We start from the raw sequence: 16,546 nt of genomic DNA, 5'->3' as shown, positions 1-16,546 counted from the left end.
ACTCTCATGCTTGCAGTTCACATTGAAGAAGTTCATAAAATAATCCGACTCTGATTTGGTTCGATTTTAATTATCAAACACGACATGCTACAATCGTAAAGCACTAATGACAAAATTTTGGAATTAACCACAGAATGAATAAATATCTTTAAAAAAAAACAGATTTCTGTTTCGACGACGACCACTTCTTCGACGACCGACAACGGACACTTAAAACAGTTTGATGATTAAACAGTACAACAATTGTAAATGATTTAATTATTATGTCTATGCCGCCGCACCGTATTTTTTTTTGTTCGTACGAAAACGTTAAACGTTCTCTCGAGTTTAATTTCATGATAAAAATAATTTTAATTTTTAATATCATTTTGTGACTGTAGAAGTTGTTCATTGTTACAATAATAGCAGCACTCGAAAATGACAACATCTTTGTTATTCGAGTTTATTTTTGTGTTTGCCTTATCTAGATTAAAATAGTGGCTCTTATTACATTTATTACACTATGACCAAAATGTATTTGTAATTTCGTTATTTTTTTTATTGTTAAAATACTTTTTAAAATTGCCCATTGCCTTTAAAGTGTTGTGTAATTGTGTCGAATGGAAAAAAACTTGTAAGATTTTGCGAGCGAGATATAAACGCAGACGTTATATCTCATTTTCCGAGGCAGATAAACGTACAATGTCTACGAAAAATGTAAAATAAAATTCGATCGAAATGTTGAAGAGTTCCGACGAAGTAGATGAATGGAATAAATTTTTGTTAACTAAAATCAATAACTGCAACAAATTGCTTAACCATTCGAGAAGTCTCGTTATGTATTATGTACCGAATCGTTTCAATGATTGTCATTTTTACCAACGAATTCTTCAAATTTGAATATACAAACACTTTATCCACTGAAAGCATTAGGTTTATCGACTCAATCTCTTTCACAAAAAAATAAATCGAATTAAGTTCGTGTATAAATACACAAAAATAACGAAATTCATTGAACGACACTGCAATTACAATGCAATAAATTGAATATACAAACAATACGGTAATAAGGGAATGGAAGTGTAATACCGCGATTCATATCGATGGTTCCAAAATGCACGTTGTTGTACTCATTACATACATCGACTATAACCATTTTTGGACTTTTACCCACATAAATAAATAAGCTTTTATAGCTTCAACGAGCCGATCGAATGTATTCTATGATTACAATTGCAACGTTTTATGAATGAAATGGACTTCAAATCGGAATATAATGTTGTTTTTGGTTGATTGGAAAGAATTCGATTTGCAAATAATAATGTCAATCGATATGGTTGGACGGTTAATGCTCAACCGAAAATGTCTGTTACGATCGTACTTGCATAAAATTTGCTGATATAAGATAGAAAATGTCAGTGAATTTTGTCGGCAAATTGTACCAAGGTATGAGAATTATGTTTTAGTGCCTGATGGTTCCTGGGTTGCAGAACGTTCCTAAGATTAACCTTTTAAATTTTTCTTTGAAGATTTTATTCAATCACTCTCTGATGGTCTATCCTACTGGTACCTATTGATCTGTAAATCTAGTACTACGGTTTGTACAAAGTCAAATCACGCGATCATTAATCAATTACATCGAGTAAGACTTCGTAGGTGATAAACACCACGTACTAACGTTAAACTCCATAGAAACGCTTCAATGCAACCCAACGATACTAAAAGTTTACTCAAAATATTTCGGGAAAAGATGATCAAACCGTCATCGGTGACATTAACCTTACACATACGCCAAAAATATCAGCAGTCCTTCTGTCGAATCTATTACTTCATTTAATCTAAGTATTTTCAAGAAATTGATTTCAAATCTTTTACTTCATTTTGTTAAACATTTTCTTTTCACTATTAAAGAACACATTAGTCAGAACTGCAGTCGTTATCTATAACAAATGTTGTCTTAATTTCACATTTACTCGTTTATTTACCAAATACAATCATCAGGGCGTGACAAAAATTTGTCAAGGTTTCTCCATGCAATGTAACCGCTTCATTCACATCGTTCCAAGAACTTTAAAACCATTCATGGTTTTTCCCTCAAGAACCTCAACTCAAACAATAATCTAAAAGCAACGGTCAGCCGTCACAACAATATATGAATCAACAACAACATCGCATCTAAATAGATAATTCCATCAGTTTTCCATTCAACTATTGTCGCGTCGGTTACATTGCATACAGCAAATCAAATATTTGTTTTAAAATAAATTGTTTAACATTGTCGTCGTCAAGGATTCGTTAAGCATCTTCTTTTTTGTCGTATTTATATACGTTTAAGCACACAAAGTTTACAATAAGAAAAGCACTTGTTTTAGGGAAATCACATGAAACGACGGAACGTGTGCTGTATTCCATTACTGAGTCGTGAGCTCATTCGATTTATGAGTTTCTTTGACTATTTACAATGTCTCAATTAAGTCATCTCATTGTTTATTGCAGTTTCCTGTGTCGGGCATTCTAATAAATCATGGAAGATTTAGGATCGAGTTTACTGATCAATTTTTCTGACTTAACACCGCCTTAAAACGAATTGGGTCGAATTGCGATTTCCCCTGAAATTGTTGTTAAACTAACTGTATCTTTCATACTTAAAAACAAAACAGACTCAACGAAAGCGATAAGTAACTGCAGCATCAGACATAATCAATTTCAAGTTCAATTTGACAGAAAATAAAATCAAATTGGCACACGGTCTCAACTAAGACGAAACAAAATCTTAAATGTGATAAGTTGGTAGTTCGAATGCTTTCACAAACAAGCAAGAAAAACTAATATTTATATTGACCCAAGACACTCGTCAATTGATATAAGTTCAGACATGTATAATACGCATTACATAAATACATTATCATGATGTTCAATACACACACGTGACACTAACAAATCTTTGGATATTGATATTGATTCGGAATGATTGTGTGTGGTCACTATATTGAGAAGAAGTTCGCTTTAATTGATGATGAACTGTAACAGAGAGACCAATACACTCTACACACATTGTTTATGCTAATTTGAGTATTACTCCAATTTGTTTCTGTAACTGCTGCCCACTTACTGGCAAGTATGTGAATTAATTCAATTGGAATTTCACTTTTGAACTCAGATATTTGGACAGCGTACAGCAGCTCAAGTTCAACATTTTGTGTTGTCATAACGTTTTATTTCGGCTTGGTATTTATTGGGCCGATTTATAAATAGGACAGAACATGGTTTTGGCGGTCAAATCGATTGGAAACAGAGCCGTCAGTAACACTTTAAGGCTGGAAAAATATATTCCGGAAAGCTGTGGCGTAAACTTCGTACGATAGAGCGATGTAAGATTGGTGAAAGATTTTTGTACTTCTGCGACAAATAAGGATCTTCACGGGTAAGAGTACTGTAAGAGTAATCAAAGGTGTAAGACGAAGGAAGGAGATTTTGTATGACAGCCAAATCATTAAATCTGTTACTTCATTTGTTCCGGATATCTTCTACGGTGTTTGATGCAGAATCTATTACTTCAATTTTTGTATCATGTACGTACGCCTATATATAAGAGCATACTAGCTAGAGATCATCGTTTATTCTTGTCATCGTGGTCGATATCAGATGACTAGCCGTTTCTATAAGCCTATGGTTTGTATAAATCCGTTTGTATGCAAATAAGAGGGATTCTTTTGAAAATCCACCTATCAAAATCGGACCCATTTCGTCTGGGATGGATATTTATACATGGTTTGAAAGGTCTTTGCCAGGCCTCAGACAGTCTCTAGCTAAACCTGGTTGCTGGTGGAAAATCTCCAAATGTCGAAAAAAGGTTGTTTTTTAGACCCATTTTATGGCCGCTAAATATGAGCGAAGCTGGTGGGTATTATAGATTACAGAGTAATAAACCCAGGCGCACTTATTCGAATTGCTCAATTTCTTTAATTTTTCCATTTTTATCCATAAAATTGTTGTGAAAAACGTTGTACTTAGCATAACAAGTTTTATGGTGCAATCAAGGAGACGATGGATAAACCGATGATTGTAAGTACCTTTTCGGATATATTGTGCTGCTGGTTCACGTATAAACACGTACACAAGTAATTCAAGACAAGAGATAATAACAATAACGAAACTTGTACTAAAATTTAAATAATTTAATTTTGCAAATGAACACAATAATTTCGAACGTTAACATTGAGATAAATAAGAAATTAGCAATTCCGTCTCGATTTGAGAGGAGATTTCACATTCAGCCAAATATACCCGTGTGTACATACAGACGTTATTTTGTATGAAAAAGGTGCATTATCACAAGTAACATCCGAATCGTGAAGGTAACACCAAGACCTAAATGGTCATCGAAGTGTTGCGATAGCAGTGTTGATTAAATAATTTTTTGAGAGAATTTAATAAAATGTGTTGATTGAACATGAACACAGTTGCTTCTTCAGTCCATTTCCTTACTATTTGTTAGAATTATCAAAATTCTTTCGACTATTTTTGTTAAAACACATTACGTCCACTCGCACGCATGAAGAAAGTGTTTTAACAAAATCTTTATAAATCATCAAGTGGATGGGTCATGTTCCTTGACTTTTAATTATTTCTTCTTTTTTTTCATGTATAGACCTTTTACATCGCGTTGTGATATAATTTTGAAATTAATTGCATTCGTTAATTAAATTTAACTTTTTTTTATCACAGCACGGAAATGTGCAACTATCCACTGTTGTTGGAATAAAAAGAATGAATTGCAGAGCTTAATACAAAAAGTTTCGGATAGTTTATCGATCCAATTTCGTTAGCCATCCACAGGAAGATGCATTTAAAACAAAATCGAATTTTAATGAAAATTGTCAGCTCTGCCAGTTTTGAAGAAAATTAGAGAAAAATTGTTTTTGGGTATGGATAAAAAAGGATGTTTATAGAGCGAGGGGTCACCTACGTCAAAATAATCCCAATAAAAATAATAATCCCAAAAATTTAGCTATGTAGAAGAATGTCATGTTGAAAATAACTAATTTGATGTGTATTTCATAAAATAGTAAATCGATTGAGGTCTCAAGTGCAATACTCATAGCAAAGACTAGATCTTAATTGGATAAACGATGATAACCGTTTGTTGCTTGCGGGATAGACGAAACGCTGTCTGTTATTACCTGTTCGTAATTTGTTGTAAGAAATCATGTCGCTGTGGAGCGACGAAAACGTATCAGGAAAAATTGTTCATAATGTGACGTCACAAGCATAGGACATTCCTGTATACAAACACACATACAATGCATCGCATATAATGCATGCCAACGGCGACAAGACAGAAATGTCAAGCAATAAATGGATGGGAAAAAACGTTGGCACAATCCCCACTACTCCCCCATAGATGGCGCTGTACTGGACATACATCACATTTGAAAAAATATGGCGGGACAACGAACATGGTGTGAACGATGATGGCCATTCTCAATGGATCGCACAAAATGGACAACATCATCACTTTGGCTTATCGGACCTGTTACGACGTAACCTCCCGATGAAGTGCTCATTGTAAATATCAACAGAACAAACAGAATACATAACTTAGACATAAGACATTGTAATAAGAATAGAAAATGTTAGATACTAGATGACATAACATGTAACCATACGATTAATAAAAATAATGTCGAAATTTTAGATTGAAAAAGCATCTTAAAACAAAACACTCAACTTTGAAACGCGTAAAGCATGAAAGCCATAAAAAACTAAATTCCATGTCCCTAGGAGAAGTTAACTTATCATAACTTATTTGTCCCTTTTCTTTCTTAACCTCTTACAGACCAGCATATGACCAGTATTATCATCGGATCTATTACTTCCATCGATGAAAGTTTTTTAATCGGTTGATTTCAAATCTTGTACTTCAATTTTTTTAAACATACATTTTACTAGATAAAGTATCATATTACCCAGAGCTTCTCATTATTTCTGTGGTCGTTATCGATAACAGATGAGTATAGCCGTTTTTACTGACTACACCGTTTGCGTGAAGATTCTTTTTTTTTCGTTTTGATAATAAATTCTACTACTTTTCGTCACTTGTTGCAAAAGTACTATGCATCGAGTTGCATACAACGTTTTATGCCACAGAGGCAATTAAAGTTTGGAAAGTTTGCATATTATGATGCTGATTGGCATAATAGTTATTTACGCCACCGAGTGATAATTGTCGTTTAAGCGATAGATGTGTAGATCGTGTGCTTAAAAAAGCATTTATAATCGATTTTCGTTTTCACAACGTTTTCCTCGATAAAGAAATCGAAAGTTTTACTTTTCGTCTATGAGTCGTGAAAATTCCTATTAAGCAACCGATACGTTTGGTCTGGGAGGTAATAAAATTTTTTAATTTTTAACGTGGTTAGGTAAAGGAAGTCATTTATGAAAGTACTCTCTGTAGACTATCACTCGAGATTGTATTGCACATGTACATCTTACAATAAAGCGTAAATTAAATAATGAAATCTAAATAGAGGCATCTGTTCGCAGGGGTGTTTTGTACACAAGATGATTTGACATACTCCCATGGCTCGTTTTGGAAGTTTCACATTTATCCCTCCTCTGAAACAACTTTCTTGTAACTAATCTACAGTTCTCGTAGAGTCTCTTCAATGCAGTGAATGTACCTCTTCTCTCTTCCTCGGTCATCTTCTGGCTACTGACGTTTGGACGACCCTGTCAACGTATTCATATATATATATATAAAAAAAAAAACAAAAGTCGGTTACTCCTCGGTCTAAAGTGGATGCACTCAACTTTCTTCGCAGCAGGTCTATTAGCAGAGAGGTTTTAATATGAGTTTAGATACAGCGAAAACGAAAAAATCTTAACTGCCGAAACCAGTCATCAATTTTCCGAACTGACGCGGACGCCTCAGAATTTGTTTTTTTTTTTGTAAACCGAAAAATAGATTTCAACTTATCCTTTGCTGAGAATCGGGGTGATTTGTTGCATGAGTTATTGTAGTAAGAACCCTGCAAGATTCCATAATCAGGGGCAAAGCACTGCTCCTAGCATGAACACTAAATTGACAAGTGTGAAATTTTGAGGCTTCAGTGATAAGAGCTACCGATTAGGATTGTTCGTATTGTATGGTTTAACTCATGCAACAAAATCAAGTAATGTATCTTTACGCAGTGCCTACTGTGATTTCATCAGCCTTCGCATATTTTCTACGTTCATGCTAGTAGTAGTGCTGTGTCAGATCACCGATTGATTACCGAATTTACTGAAATTTTCCCAAAAATAAATTCGATAAATTTCGGTAATATTCAGTATCTTCGCTAAACAAATTTACCAATAATAGGCCTGCCCATAGTTTATTACAGATCTGATATCAAACAAAAATTCTGATTTTTCTTTTCAAATTTAATTACAGCCTGATGCAGATCGCGGAGTAACGAGAGTCCATTTCAAAATTTTATTTTCCACTCGGACTACCAATATTTCGAAGTTCGCAAAGACAATTTTTCCCGAAGATTGTCTTTAGCAAAAAAATTTCTGGTGAAAACTACTTGTCACAACTAAGTTTCTCATTCCTTGGGCATTTATTTCAGAGTTTTTCTCGTAATTTAGGCCCCGGCATGAAAAGTTGTTATCGTATCTGTTTTGGACGGTTGATTTAGACCCTTTCACTTGTAAGTACCTAACTATTTATATGGTGGCATCGTCCATACCATCTTTTCAGCAACCTATTACTTGTTGCAGATGAAGGAACCAGAAATGGGATTGTTGCATCGGGGAATGCACTCATAAAACAAATAAATCCTTGAACTTCTAAGTAAAGAGAAAATACTTTCTAGTATTGCAACTATGTCTAGCGTCTAGACTGATACGTGACTGTCTAAAATTTCCCGTGTGGCGCGTCTCGATTGTTATTTCCATTATTGTTAAAACTTTGTGCCGCTTCATAAGTTCCTTCAATTATTAATTTTGAGTCGGTATAAGATTCGTTGATGGTACATTATGCAAATTACGATCGATTTTTTGCGAGATCACGTTAGTTACGGTTAGCTAGCACAGTAATTTGTAGTATTATGAATGACGATTCAACCTAATTATTGTTTACATCGTTTCTCAGTGCGATCAATTTCATTGTTAAAGTTCATTATTCAGTAATAAAGCGAAAATTTCTAGATGCGAACGTAAAAAACGTTCATTAAACGTAAATATTGTGCCATGAATGACAATTTCTCCCTCATTACGGTGTTACCATAACCTGACTATGGTATTTCCTATACCACATATTGGCATTGCTACCAGCATTATTCGCAGCTTAGTCTAGGTTGGAGAGTGTGAGGTCGGCAGCCAAGGTAAATCTTTATTTCAGACAGTTCACGAATGGTAGATCCTAACGACTTATTTGTCCAAGATTTTCTCTAAGCCGACTTTCTGCAGTCAAACCATGATGGCACATATTCAGTCAAAGATTATCTTGTGGATATCTGGTGATAACTACAGCAAAGAATAAGCAATCAGCTCTTTCTTGAAATTTGTTTTATAGCGGAGCGTGTGTAAAAAATAATAGACTGGTGAGTTACTAGTGACCCAAGCAGGACATATTTTACGGAAATTAATTCTTGAAACTAACGAAAATTCTCAAAAATTCCTGAAATCTTGTATCTGTTTAATCTCATGAAACATCATCTTTATACACTAGATTTAGCTCTAGAACAAAGGGAACAGTAAGAATAACGAAGGCACTTGAACCCCGTCCTTTTAAAGACTAACCCAGAAAGTTATCGAAAATTTTTTGAATTTTTGATAATTCAATCCTCTTAAATAGGATCTGTGATCTGTCTCCTTAGGCATTTTCAGTCAAAAATCAAACTTCAAACCAGACAAATTCAAAATTTGATTTGTCTAGAGAACTAGCACGACAGGCCTTTCAATTTTCTTTTTTAATTTTCTTCGCAATTTGGTACCAATTTTAATTTTCTGCGATGACTAATACACTAGGGCTACCTTCCTAGTCGTAGTGCCAATATAAGGTTTAAGAACAAAACTCGTTGAAGAATTCGTGTTTGGTGATAATGTGTTATGTTTCAAACAGTATAAGGGACTTAAAATGTTGTGGGACATATCGAAGTACAAGATTCTATTTTTCCTATCAGTTCATTAAAACATAAACAACAGAAGTGAAGTAATAGATCGACTGATTATAAGTCTGCAATCCAATAATTCTGTTTGTAAAATATTACAGACCAACTCAGACTCTCCAAACGTCGGCTAAAATCACTGCATACGGCAGTTTGAAATATCTTTCTCCAAAATTACTAGTCAAGGTATCCAACTGAAGGTTACTAAACCTTCCGAATTTTAGATAAAGTTTAGTGAATTTGATGAAATAAAGAGTTTCCGCAGAGTTGAAAGAAATTCCCTAAAATCACTAAAAGTGTTGCTATTCCTTCCTCGATTTTGAGTAAAAATTTGTTTGTCTTTCCACACTTACCTTTAATTTATCAGTTTTTTTTTTCTTTAATCCAATTGCTTATTTACGCACGATGAATCTCAAATCCAAGTGAATTATTCTCAGCGATCACAACTTTTATCCTAAAACATTTTTCCATCAAAAAAATTTGAATTGAATCACTTGGAATAAAATTTCACCAAAATTCACAGAAATAATTAAATTGAAACCACAAAAAAACCGCTGTTCATAAACATTTACACTCAGAGCTATGGTTCGTTTTGTTTTTTGATTATTTTTTCTCTTATTATTTTCTATCCTTGTACGGAGATTATAGTCTGGGGATGACCGAACGTAACACACCAAAAATAATTTATCAAAACCACGTCCGCTATAATGCAACCGTCAGTCGCTATTGATCGTGAATGAACAAGGAGTTCCCGAGAACTTTCAGTTTATACTTCACTAATTGCACTGCACATTATACCCATAAAAACCAGCCGACCAGTAAAACGCTTTAATCAACGAGAAATGTATTTTTGCAACAATAGCAGTTATCTGTCGTTGAAGGCTGATGTCGCACATTGTAATACACCTTTACGTGTAACGTACAACTAAACGGAACGGCAAAAACGAAATGATAGTGTGATCTGTGATAGGAAAATGAGATCTTTGGCACAGTAGTGACCTTTTGATTGAGAACATTCAAGTTGGACCTAATATGACACAGTAGTGACATACGGCTGCCCTATGATGGGTAGATTCTGGTATACTGATACTGTCTCAAGTGTGATCATGAGCATTTCTATCTAGTCCCGCAACGTTTCTCTATTTCCCTTTTTACTTAAGATTGTTTTTTAATTTATTTAATCAAACAAACAAATCAAACGAGAATTAAAATCGAGATAGTGTTTCTGTTAACATTATTATGTTGTAAAATTGTGATTAGGTACGCAAATGTGAAGCAAAAACTTGCTCTCAGTGTTGCTTCATATCTCATCAAAAAATGTAATTAGTCGATGAGGAAGTAAGTCGAGGTGATACGTTCTATTTACCTGCTAGCTATCTACATTTTACTTTCAAATCGGAACAGACTACTGCGACAAGAATTTGCCATGAACAGAGTGATGGGTGATCTTTACAATTAAAGAAGAAGTTTAGGAAAAATTGTAAGGACTTGGAACCAGGAACTTTCGGATAACGAACAACTCATTATGCCGCAAGTCTCATTTTTCAATAATCATCATCTTAGATAATAATTCAGCATCGCAAGACTCTCTTTTAATACAAAATTCCGTATAGAAATTGGAATTAAAAAAGAAAATCTTTTACTAGAAATCACCTGAACCACTCTGCTGAGTGTGTAACCTAAACTGTGATCAGACAGACGTTTCAAAAAACGAGACATAGAAACGTTACCGATAGACAGAGAATGAGAAAATAGAAAATTCCCCACCTGATTTGTCGTCCGACAAACATTCAGCCAAATGCTGTTTTATCAAGGTGAGTAGAGAAAATAAGGTTACTCACTCGAAACACGTGAAAATAGATTTTGTCTTGATATATTGTAAGTTTCTCGCACTTCAGTAGAAACGAATTTTCTTATTTACATTAGCAATTGTCAAAATAAATCAGTCTAGTAGACAGCATCCAAACGGATCTCTGATAAGCAAATAAAATCGTGGATCGTGATCGTGAAGTTGAACAGCTGTAGCTGAAACGAATTTAAATTTATTTTAAAATTGAAGCTGATGATACAGATTTCAGGGTCACAGGGCAAGCTGAGTCTCGTCTACACACAACTGGTCAGAGTCTACTCTAAACATGAAAAGATGAAAACATGATTCATTTTCCAGCATTTAAAAATGAACTTCTGTTGATATGAACATGAACATAAAGTGTTTAGAACGGCAAAATAATCGAATGAACTCGTTACAATGTTAGAGTTATAATAGTAAACAATGTAATGAGAAGGAAAAGTTGAAAAGTCAAGTGAAATGGAAGATTTGAATGAGATGATAATCGTTATTTGTTTAACAGTTTTCTATTTCTCTTCGAGGTGAACACATAGCTTTTTATCCGGGCTCTGCGTGAATAACCATTTTATCCACAAAAAGGACAAGAGATGATAGTAGGACGTTTGACCACTGTTTTAATCTGAGAGAAAATTAAATACGTCTTTCGACGTTTTGCATTAATATGCAGTTCAAAAATACCATTTCTCATCAGGCCATGGCGACACTATATCAATTTGCACACGAACAAGTATAGCGAATCATAATCGAAATGAAGTTCCAATTCATCACTGTCCTTTCAGATTCGAGGCGGTCTTGAGAGTTGATAAATTTCTCACCAGAACTGTCATCAGAGATAGCGTCAACAAAACGACATTTTCTCACCGAATTTGAGTAGAGAAAATAAAGTTATTCACGCCCCGTGGATGAAAAATTAATTTCTGCAGACGTACGTGATTCATATCGTTATGGGAGCTGGAGGTCGTATCATTTTTAAATTAGTTTGAAAAAATGTAGGTACATGACTAAATCATTAAGAAGTCCTTTCATTATACTGAATGTATGTTGATACGATTTAAATTTGCAGACTAGAAAATTCTAATGTTTTATTTATCTACGGCTATGCCTGATTATGAGTGCGTTGAAGATATATCTGCAATGATGTCCGATTAGTAGTTTCTTATGTAACGAAAATTTGGATCAACATATTGAAGTTGTAGATTTTGCAACAAACACTAAGAGGCACTATATACAAATGAATCCCTCTAGGGAGTTTTTGTTTATCTCGATATATCTGTTCTCGACAGATAATATATATTACACACTTGTCACGAAGAAGTCGAGGCTTGCCGAGACTGATAGTGACAAGTGTGTACTCTATTTTATCACATAAGCGAAAACGAGACAACAACATAGAACTGAAGTGTAATTTTTGAATTAAACTTCTAGTTGAGTAATTTTGACATCCGAACACCGCGCGTATGTGATAAAATATGATATGCACCTATTGCCGGACTGTTATTTTGACGTGTAGGCTTTATGACCCACGCCTTCGGCTAGGGCAATAATGTCCTACACGTCAAAATACCAATCTTGGCAACAGGTGCATAATATATATTTTTGACGTTTTGCTTTAATATGGAATTAAAAAGTTACTTGTTCACAGCTATGGCTGGCAACAGTGTTACTTATCTTCAAAATTCATAGCCTTCGACCAGTCTGTGGTGAAGCTACCACAAGCGAACAAAGCAAGACCTGGATCCGATTGCCGTTTCTAGATATATGTTTGGTATTTGATACATTCTTTAAATTAATCAACGAATTGTATTAGCGTATCATGTACACGACAACCAAATTCTTTAAATTAAATGAACAAATTTTAGAGTATCAAGATACACAACTCCACTGAAAGACTCACCTCATTATTAATGTGAATTGAACGCACGAAAGGACTTTATATAAAATGTAACAATAAAATTTCATAAAAAAAAGTTTCAACAGATTGATTGACAAGTTTAATTAATTTCTAACCTAACGGCATTTTTGGCCATGAATAATTGATGTTTTTCGTAATGAAGATATCCTCTGATTTTGATGCACCCGCATAACGAATTTAATTTAACGCTCTCGGTATAATTGTTGTCGGTATTATGTATCTATATATGTGATGCTAGGCTATATGGATCTGTTTAATTGATAATTTGTCGAGAGTTTTATATATAAAATGTAAATTTTTGTTCACTTTTTTTTCAACCCCTATTGTAGCCAAATAGATAATAATTATAAAAGTTCGTTTTTAAAAACTTTTTTTTTAAATGCATGAAACAGACAGCTTGCGATAATTAAAAAAATCAGCGGTTCTTTCGTTGAAAATAAACAGGAAAAAAAATAAAAGCAAAAAAAAACTCTTGCGATGATAATTTTTCATTTAAATGTTTTAATAAAACTAATGTGTCCATCAAAGATATTTGATATAAAAAAGGGGGCCAATGATAATTGCAGTCGCGAGCGAATAAAATTTTAAGGGAGTGTCAGAGTTAGTAAATTACGTCCTTGTTAAAACTTATTTTCTGGGAGCTTAGTGAGTAATAGTATATTACGTCCTTGTTTGGTCATTTTTATTTTGCCTAGAGGGAGCCTTCGGCTCGGGCTATAATCACTCGTGGCAAAATATCGATCTCCAAATAATTACGTAAGTTATTTTACTTGCGAAGCACTGGAAAAATAAAAACTAGGTCCAACCTTTTGGTCGGGTCAGATCCATGGACTGACAATTTTTTTAAATTAATTGTGTATTTTTTGATATTGAATTGTTATATTTATTATTTAACAGTATTTTACATTATTTATAAATAAAATAATTCTGCCAAGTTCTTGGAAGGTGGAATTGTACCAAGAATCGATGCAACATTTCCACGCTGAATTGAGATTGCTAATTGTTGGAACATAAAACTCGTCGCTCTTTTCTCATGAGTAACTTCACCCATCTTTTTTCCAATTGCTTTTATTAGTTTAATTGCTTCTTTGCCAAACACACCGGACGTCTGTGGCGACAGGAATGAAAATAAATTGTTCTCGCAAATCGACGTAGTGTTCGTACTTTTTTTTCGTCCGCGTGTTTTGCTGCCAAACATAATTCTTTTGAGGTTCGATTTACATAAAACGATGCAAACGTTTGTCGTCGTTATCGAAAGCTGGACATAGACTGATGAAATTATTCTTCCTACTAGTTTCATGCACATCAAAAACAAACTTATATGATTTACCTACACTACCCTACAAAATCAAATTTCATCAAAGTAATCTTTTTCGATTGAGGCTCTTGTCAACTTAACAGTGTAAGATCCTGTTTTTCTGGGATAGCTTCCAGATCCTTCGTCCCAGATAGCCCATCTTCAAACTTAGCCTCGGGAATTGCATTCCACGCGTTTAAAAAAAAGAATCATCCAAATTGGTTGTTACACACATTTCACGTTTTTCATAGCATTTCATACAGTTTCAATCACAGTTAATTTTTTTTTAACCCTTTTTTCCTTATTTTTTGGTGTAAGACCCTGACTTTCAGTCAAGGGAATTTAATTTCGCAAGGGTGCTGCAAGTGAAATTACTTACGTAATTGCTTGGAAGTTTTTATTTTGCCAAGTGTTTGCCAAGTGCTCCAAGACAAATGTTGCAATCACGCACGGCAAAATATGAAGTTCCAAGCAATTACGTAAGTAATGTTACTATCTAAGCTCCCACAAACAATGGAATTTCCCATTTCTCCCAAACGCGAACAAAACGTTTTTCATGCGTGCATGTTGTGTTCTACCACTTTTCTCCACGAAACAAATCATTCGCCATAGTATTTTCGAAAACATAAATAAAGTGACAGTAGACCGTGTGCGATTTTGAGAAAAAAGTTTCATATTTTAATAAAATAAAGATTTACCATGAAAACCATGGAAAAAAATATTTAATTTATTTTATAGAAATTATTGAAAAATATTGTTGCCATCCCGATGCCATCCCACTTATTAGAATCTTAGTAAGAATCCAATTAGAATGAATTAGAATGGATCGGATATCCTTTTAGTCTCATTCAAATTACAGCTTTTAAAGTGAGATATAAAATCAAGCAGACGTTTTTCAGATATTCTGTTTGCACTTTTGTTCTACAGAATAATAATTTACATCAATTAAAAATAAGTTATTTATACTTCACACGGTCTGTTCTAATGAGAAAATTTCCTGGAAAAGTTCCATTTTCTCACCCACTGTAGAGAAAGTGTTGCGCTTTTCTCACTGGAAAAGTCGTTCTACCGTCAAGAAAACACAATTTTCTCATGACCTATTGAGGTGAGAAAGTAAGGCAAAACACAACGCTCGCCTGAAAATGAGTTTTAACGAATCTGTCTATGAATTGATGACTCAATTTCCGGTGATATAAGTAAAGTATAATAAACGTGCCACCTAATCATTATGTTAAAACCCGTTAAAATGTACTACGTAATGGTTTGGTGATTTTGACTTGTGTGGGAGTGCTTCATATACTGTTAAACATCTCATACAGTCATGTCATGGAATTCATTTACATTTTACAACCCTAGTGCTGTAAAGTCTTTCTTCTTCTTTAGTTAATGTGTGACGTTGTGTTTATTAGTATATTACTTCCGAGGTTCCAAGTTGTGTATTTGAAAAGTTCATTGAATTCATTTACATTTTACAACCCTAGTGCTGTAAAGTCTTTCTTCTTCTTTAGTTAATGTGTGACGTTGTGTTTATTAGTATATTACACCGTTGACACCTGCGATAATTTTCATTTTAGCAAGGTGCTGCAAGTAAAATGCCTTACGTAATTGTTTGAAGATTGTTATTTTGCCACGATGGATTAGAGCCCCTCGGCTCTGGCTACGAATCTACCTCTTGGCAAAATAAAAATCTCCAAACTATTACAAAACAAGGGATAAAAAGATGAAAGGAAGAGTTTTCGTGTGAATTTTGTTGATCCGAAGCGTAGCTGATGTTAATAAACATACGAAAACGAGACTTTTCATCTTTTTAAAATCCCTAGTCTTGTAATGAATTTTGCATGTTTCAAGCACCTACTTTCGACTAGATTTGGTGAATTTAGTGACATTTTTTAGTGAATTTGGTGAAATTAGGTGCGCTATTTCTAAATATTAGGCCCTGGACTGAACTTTTTGGATTGTGTTTAAATTAAGCGTGAAGGCCACTTGAATCATATTCTGGTCTTACGAAATACTATAAACACTGAACTGAAGTGCTATACCCATGTAACATCAAAGATGCCCATTGAGATATGATCATTTCGCTGAATCATTTTTTAGTAATGAACCACGAGAGACCATGTCCAGTTTGTGATGTACTGAACTAGCGAGTATCATCTAAAGAACATCTATTTGCATACATGGACAAAAATTGAATATATTATCCAGATACACCCAGGAGTCTTCAATTGTAATAAATCCCAAACAAAATTTATAATTTTTAATAATTGGCACGTGACCAGAACTGATTTGTTTTTATTGCATTTTATTTATTATTTAATAAGAATCGCATTATTTAAACACATTTCACCCTTCGC

The 16,546-nt window shown here is 34.0% G+C and overlaps 1 protein-coding gene across 1 annotated transcript in view; it reads right to left on the bottom strand.

Moving 5' to 3' along the window:
* The window catches only part of LOC119079802 (scavenger receptor class B member 1), a 76,181-nt gene extending 66,296 nt beyond the window's left edge, over positions 1–9,885 (bottom strand). The window contains exon 1 of the mRNA XM_037187864.1: positions 9,488–9,885. The gene's annotated coding sequence lies outside the window, so the exon portion shown is untranslated. The remainder of the gene's footprint in view (positions 1–9,487) is intronic.
* Between the last annotated feature and the right edge of the window lie 6,661 nt (positions 9,886–16,546).

This window comes from Bradysia coprophila, unplaced genomic scaffold (assembly GCF_014529535.1).
Source record: "Bradysia coprophila strain Holo2 unplaced genomic scaffold, BU_Bcop_v1 contig_339, whole genome shotgun sequence".
In the NCBI taxonomy this organism is placed as follows: Eukaryota; Metazoa; Arthropoda; class Insecta; order Diptera; family Sciaridae; genus Bradysia; species Bradysia coprophila.
Note: the sequence above shows the minus strand (reverse complement) of the source record. Positions and strands in the feature narration are given on the sequence as shown.